The following is a 6887-nucleotide window of genomic DNA, read 5'->3' as shown; positions in this document are numbered from 1 at the left end:
TGCTGTGCAGCGATTGGCCGAGAGCTTATGGCAATGAACTGATGCTTCGTTGGGTTTTGTACCCCCACTTTATCAAGAAAAACTGGAAACCTGGAGGGAACTGAAACGAGGTGATGGCTGTCCTTTGTCATTATACGATCATGTTCTCTAATATAAAAGGAGGACTGTAGGTGCCTGTAAAATTGGCATCCTGAGGTCTCTGGTTCAATTCCGGCTCAAAGAATGCACTTCGGTTAGCCGGAATGGCTCAGTCGGGAGAGCGTTAGACTGAAGATTTAAAGTGTCTTGGTTCAATCCTGGGTTTCGGCAGCAAGTTGCAAATCCATTCACATGAGCTTCACGGGTTGCTGCGTGTGTTATTCGCTAGCTGATGTTGCCAGAGTGTTTCGGGTATACCCAGCCCTGTTTGAGTGTGGTGTAGACTTGCTCTCCTCCAAAGTATGTGTGCTTATCCACGTTACCGGAATAAAGATTAGTTTAACTTTTCTTGAAAAAAACATGTGAAAAAGCGCTTGTCCACTCAGCTCCCATTAAACTATGCAAATCTCAAATGTTTCCAGCTTCTGGTAACTCGATCAGTCATTGGGAATGTAAATTCCTGAAAATCCGTTGCAATGGTGTTTTTTTAACATTAACCAGTGGAGCGGAATTGGAATCCAATTAATCCCTTGTTTCCCTCTCGTTTATTGTTGTTTCGTTCCCTGTGCCCCTTAGTGATTAGATCGAGAAATGAGCTCGCCTCAGTCATGTGGCGGACGGATCTCATGTGAATAACAAATATTTACTCTATCCTATTAAATTCAGATCAGAATTTATCATTGAAACACAGGAAATGCTGCTTAACCTGCTCCAAGGGCACTTCCATGACTCGCTGAAAGAATATAATTTGACCCTTCAGTAAGCTCTTTGTGTGCAGCAGTTTCTGGTGGTGTTGCTCGGTCAGGAATATTTGAAACGGATCTTAGTTTCCTGCATTATTAGTGGGATCCCCAATCTGTCATATGCTTTACAGAAGGAGCCGAAAGTGACCTGGAGCTATGTTTCTGAGTGAACACCCTGTTACGAGCGGGATGGGAGGAGTGCGCCGTTGGTCTAGTCCCACTAATCCACAGGACACAACATTGGTTTAAATGTTCAATTCACTCACCAAAATGGCCAATTATTTACTTCCACCACTGTTCCCACGAATAAAGGAGAATTTAAAGTGGATTGTTTCAATGAACTATAAATTTGTTCATTTAAAAAAAGGTATTTTCGAATGGAAAATTAAAGCTTATGAACATACAGTATGGAATATGAAATTATACGAATGAATCTTTCCAGATACCATAAGTCACACACACACACACGCTCTCCCTCTCTCTCTCACACACACACACACACACACACACACACACAGGCACTCATAATAGAAAACCACGACATAAAAAAGAGAAATAGGGGAAATTAAAGCAAAATGATGCGGATGCTGGAAATCTGAAACATAAACAGAAAATGCCGGAAAAAAATCAGCTGGTCTAACAGCATCTGTGGAGTGAAAAAAACAGATAATCAACGTTTCGAGTCCTTATGGCACTTCTTTAGAAAGGAGGGAATTTTGCCAAACGTTAAAAATCAATGAATCAAGGCAAAGGACAGGGTGCGCAGTCCTTGAGATGGAGTCAGTGTTCCACAGTAGCTCCTCCAGCACTGATCCGTGACAACATCAAGCAGTTGGTCTTTCTCTTCTCCAAGGAAAAAAAAACCACTTCTTAAAACACAGACTTGCAGGTATGTTTTATTTCAGAACCATGAAACCAAGTGACCCCCTGTGTACACAGCCCTATCGGGTCATAATGTTCACAGCCTGATTTCAACATGGAGTTGTAGGGTTGTCTGAAAGAACATTCAGACTGGCAGAGCTGGGGGTGGCTGTGGGGCAGGGGAGTGGGGGAGGGGGGTGGGTGGGGGGCTGGTGAGGGTGGTGGCAGTTGGGGGGATACAGGGAGGGTAGGGGCGGATTCTGGGGGCAGATGATGGTGGGTTGGGCGGGAGGGTTACAGCTTCATATTACTTGACCATATTTTAGCTGTGTTATTGGAGTTGCAGAAGGTCAGCTTTAATTCGACTTAGCAAAGAAGCTCAGGAGGAATTTACGGTCAGGGAAGTTAGGCAGCGCTCAATTCAATTACTGGTCATTTCATGTCCAAGTGGCAGTTTCTCAGGGCAATAAGAGTTGGGATGGGGTTACCTTTGAGAGAAAGTGGCATTTGCCCGTGAAAAAAACTGATAGGCAAGAATGTTCGGTACATTAAAAGAAAGTCCAACTAACTCATCCACACAGTCAAGCTGGTGAAACGAAATGACTGGCGACCTGGCTCTCACCCTGATCACTCGGTTCTCGGACTCCTGCAATGTTCCGATGAAGCTCAAGGTTCGCTGGAGGAACAGCGGCTCATCCTTCAATGAGGAACTTTACAGCCTTCCAGTGTGAACATTCAGCTCAACAATATCGCTCTGTAAAAACTGCCAACATTCTGATTCCCTTCTGTTCGCAGATGTGGGTTTGAGCTTCGGTTTCACTGAGATGTTCTGAATTGATCTTTTTCTTGACGTCACAAAGCGCTTTATTATTCAACACGTCTGTCCATTACAGGGGCTGATGGAAGATCCAATCAGTGAGGTGCGCATTCACCCTTTTAAAACATTATTTCAGGGGATGTGAGCGTCGCTATCAAGGCCAGTCTTTGTTACACATCCCAAATTGTCCTTGAACTCAGTGGCTTTCTCAGCGGGCAGTCAGGAATCAAACTCATATGTAGGCCAGGCCATAGAAGACATCAGGGAAACACCACTGAAATTGACGTTTTATTGCAAAATTGAATTATTTAGTGTAATTTCCACCAGCAACTATGAACCCAAGTCCCTGGAATATTTCCACTACTCCACTGTCTCCCCTTAGAAAGAGAGATGGAAAAATCATGCCGAATGGACTCTCAGTCGGATCCCCATGTTATTGTGAACATAAGTATCGAATCCAAGATCTTACAAGAATAGTCGAAGCAAGCTGGCCTCATAACCTGGGTTGGAGAATCACATCAGTGATTCCAGGCATAGCTTCTGCAAAATCACCGGAATAAGGCGGAAACAGTAACGATGAATGGGGAATTCAAACCCACACGTGCGGTGCACAATGGATTAACAGTCTATCGCCTTAACCTCTCCGCCACCTCGCGACCAAATGTGGCTCATTACAACCCCTTCTACACTTTTTGCATCCATGAACCGTTGAAATAAATGATCCTCTTTGGTACAGGCCCTGAATATTCTGCCAAATGGGTAAATTTGGACATGTAGTTTCTGTCATTAAAGTAAATGCCCATCACATCAGATCAGTAATCCGACTGACGTGAATCGCTTCAACATTTCAGCCTGATATCCAACATGTTTCCACACAGTGTGAAAACCCACCGCGGAAAGACCGGAACATACAAGCATTTGGCAGCAAAATGAAACCCCTCCCAGCTCACTGCAAGTACCGGAAACCAGCTAAAATGTGGTAAATTAAAACAAAACACAGGGGTTCCCAGCTCTGCTTGTCCCTTCAGTCAAGATTGAAACTGAGTGCCTCAGCCTCCCATGTGAATCCACAAGTGGACAGTTCCCTTATTTGATGCATTAGGATAAATTCAGAGTCTCATGGCACGGAGAAACGTCCTTTAAATTTGGCATTCATTGTCTTCACTTGTGTTGAAGTGATGCATTCCCTGCAATGACTTCCCGGGTGTTCAAACCTGGTCCTGATTTCCGGAACTGCCACCACCTCGAGCGCGAAAAAAACTACCACATTAAGATGTCTGATTGTCTCGTCCGGGACCACTCACATGCTAATTCAATGAAAATCCCAAAGCGAAAATCATGCCCTTAGACCAACGAGCCACCCGCATGACTAAATTCAGTCAAGCAATCGTTTCATTGTCACCCATAGTGCATCAAACAAAAGCGAATTACTGTTCCTGCTGGAAATCTGTTGGAATGTTTTAGAAACCCCGACTCCAACCAGTGGAGAGTTTCCCGCCTTATTTCCTTTGACTTCAGTTTTGCTGGAGTTCCTTGATGCCAGATTAGGTCAGATGCTTCTTTGAACAAGTGCGGTCACTTGCACCTCACGTCTTGAGTTCAGCTGTTCCCTTCATGTTTGGACCAAGGCTGCAATGAGGTCAGGAGCTGGGTGACCCTGGCAGAAAACAAACTGAGCTTCAGTGAGCAGGTTATTGCTGAGTAAGTGTCACTTGATTGCACTGTCGAAGAAATTTCCCCTCACTTTCTTCATGAACGAGAGACGACTGATGGGGCGGTTTTTGCCGGTTGGATTTTCCTGTTTTTTTTGTGGACAAGATAGACCTGAGCAATTTTCCACATTGCCGGGTAGATGCCAGTTTTGTAGCTGTAATGGAACAACTTGGCGAGGGGCGAGGCTATTTCTGGAGCACAGGTTTTCAGTGCTGCTGCAGGAATGTTGCCCGGGCCCAAAGCCTTTGCAATTACCCGTGCCTTCAGCCATTTCTTGATATCACTTGGAGTGCGTGGAGCTGGCTGAAGACTGGCATCTGTGATGCATTTCCCCAGCTTTGTGCAAAAGCGGAACTGAGGGAATCTCATACGTGGCTCTATGAAACTCATTAGCTAAACAGTGAAAGGTGACAGTGTTTATCACAAGCGCGTTCCATTAATTCAGATACAGATTTGGTGCAAAAGTAGCCATGACCATGTGCGATACACACACAGTTTCATGATCTGCAGTTAGATGTGCTCCCGCTGTGACGCTTACATACCCGTGAGTTGAGAAGGTGTAGGTGCTATCTGGTTGAGGTAATTGAAATGATTAAAAGGTTTTAATGCGGAGAAACAATTTCCTCTGGTGGGGGAACACAGAAAAAAGGATTTCACCTTAAAATTAGAATTAAGCCATGTAAAAGCGACGTCAGGAAACAATTAACCCAAAGGATGAAGAAGACTGTTTGTCGGACAATCCCTGTGTAGAGATTGGCCGAGAGCTAATGGGAATGAATTGATGCTTCGTTGTACTTAGCACTCTCTCCTTATGAAGATAAAATCGAAACCTGGAGGGAACTGAAACGAGGCGATGGCTATCCTTTGTCATTCTGCGATCACGTTTTCTAATATAAGCGGTGGACTGTTGCTGACTGTAAAGCTGGTATCCTTAGGTCGCTGGTTCAATTCTGGCTGAAAGAGCCCTTTTCCATCAGCCGAAATAGCTCAGTTGGGAGAGCGTTAGACTGAAGATCTAAAGGTCCCTGGTTCAATCCCGGGTTTCGGCAATAAACTTCAAATCCAGTCCTCTGCGTGTTCCGCTTGCTACGAGAGGTTGCGATTGCTTTTGCGGAAACTCAGTCCCATTTCTGAGGGTAGGGGACACTTGCACTTTTGCAGCTCTGTGCCCGCCGGTCCACGTTACCGGAATAAAGATCGGTTTAAATGTTCTTTAAAAATTGTTGAACAAGCGCTGGTCAACTCAGCTCCCATTAAACAATACTAACATCCGCGCAACTCTCATATATTCCCAGCTGCTGATTCCTCGATCAGTCATTGATCCATTGCAATGGTGCTGTTGTGAGCACTAACCAGGGGAGCGGATTTGGAATCCAATTAATCCATTGATTCCCTCTCGTTTATTATACTTTCTTCGTGTCTGTATCTCTCAGTGATAAGATCGAGAAGTGAGCTCGCCTCAGTCATGTGGCGGACGGATCTCATGAGTATTACATATATTTACCCTTTCCTTTTAAATTCAGATCAGAATTTCTCATTGAAACACGGGAAATGCTGCTTAACCTGCTCCAAGAGTACTTCCTTGACTCACTGAAAAAATATTATTTGACCCTTCACTCAACCCTTTGTGTGCAGCAGTTTCTGGTGGTGTTCCTCAGTCAGGAATATTGGAACCGGATCTTAGTTTTCTGCATGTTTAGTGGAAAGCCCAATATGTCCTATGCTTTGCAGAAGTAGTCGACAGTGACCTGGAGTTAAGTTTCGGAGTGAGCCGTTGACCTAGTCCCACTACTCCATAGTTCGCGGCATTAGTTTAAATGTTCATTTCACTCACCAAAATGGCCAAGTATTTACGTTCACCACTGTTCCCGAGAATAAGGGAGTCTTTAACGTGGATTCTTTCGATAAAAAACAAATTTATTAGTTCATTATAAACTAAACTCTTCTCGAATAGAAATGTAAAGCTTATCAACATAAAGTATGGAATATAAAATTATACGAATGAATCTTTCGAGATACCATAAGTCACACACAAACACACACACACATACACACACATAATCGAAAACCATGACATAAAGAAGATAAATAGGGGAAATTACAGCAAAATATTGCGGATGCTGGAAATCTGAAACAAAAATAGAAAATGCTGGAAAAAATCAGCAGGTCTAACAGCATCTGTGGAGAGAAAAAAAACAGAGTCAAAGTTTCGAGTGGAACTGTCGGTGAGTGTTGGATTTATTTTGTATCGCTAGTTCTCTGGTACAGTGCGTCTGTGATATTTCTCATCTCTATCTCTTATTTTCTAAGTCTGAGACAGCTGGGTCACATTCTTAACCTGTCAGTGGAACTGGACGTGTAGAAGGATCTTGCTCTCTCTGCCCGCTTCTGGTAATGTAAGTAAGTTTTGGAGTCATTCTGTATCCGCCATTCACTGGTACAATATACCTGTGCCATTTCAGTCTGTACCTTGCATTTTCCGATACTGTGTGAGGACTGGGTCACTTTCTGAGTCTGTCAGTGGAACTGCGTGTACAAGTGATTTGTTCTCACAGCTTCCGGTGCTGTGAATCAGTGTGACATTCATTGTGTATTTGTCAGTCTCTGGTATTGTA

At 43.9% G+C, this 6887-nt stretch overlaps 2 non-coding genes across 2 annotated transcripts; both read left to right on the top strand.

The window, feature by feature from the left end:
• The first annotated feature begins 236 nt into the window (after positions 1-236).
• trnaf-gaa (transfer RNA phenylalanine (anticodon GAA)) lies at positions 237-309 on the top strand. Its single transcript has one exon. It is a non-coding gene; the product is annotated as a tRNA-Phe (tRNA).
• A 4939-nt stretch (positions 310-5248) lies between these two features.
• Positions 5249-5321, top strand: trnaf-gaa (transfer RNA phenylalanine (anticodon GAA)). The gene has a single exon. It is a non-coding gene; the product is annotated as a tRNA-Phe (tRNA).
• The last annotated feature ends 1566 nt before the right edge of the window (positions 5322-6887 follow it).

The sequence above is a fragment of the Cetorhinus maximus genome, chromosome 31 (assembly GCF_964194155.1).
Source record: "Cetorhinus maximus chromosome 31, sCetMax3.hap1.1, whole genome shotgun sequence".
NCBI classification, from domain to species: domain Eukaryota; kingdom Metazoa; phylum Chordata; class Chondrichthyes; order Lamniformes; family Cetorhinidae; genus Cetorhinus; species Cetorhinus maximus.
Note: the sequence above shows the minus strand (reverse complement) of the source record. Positions and strands in the feature narration are given on the sequence as shown.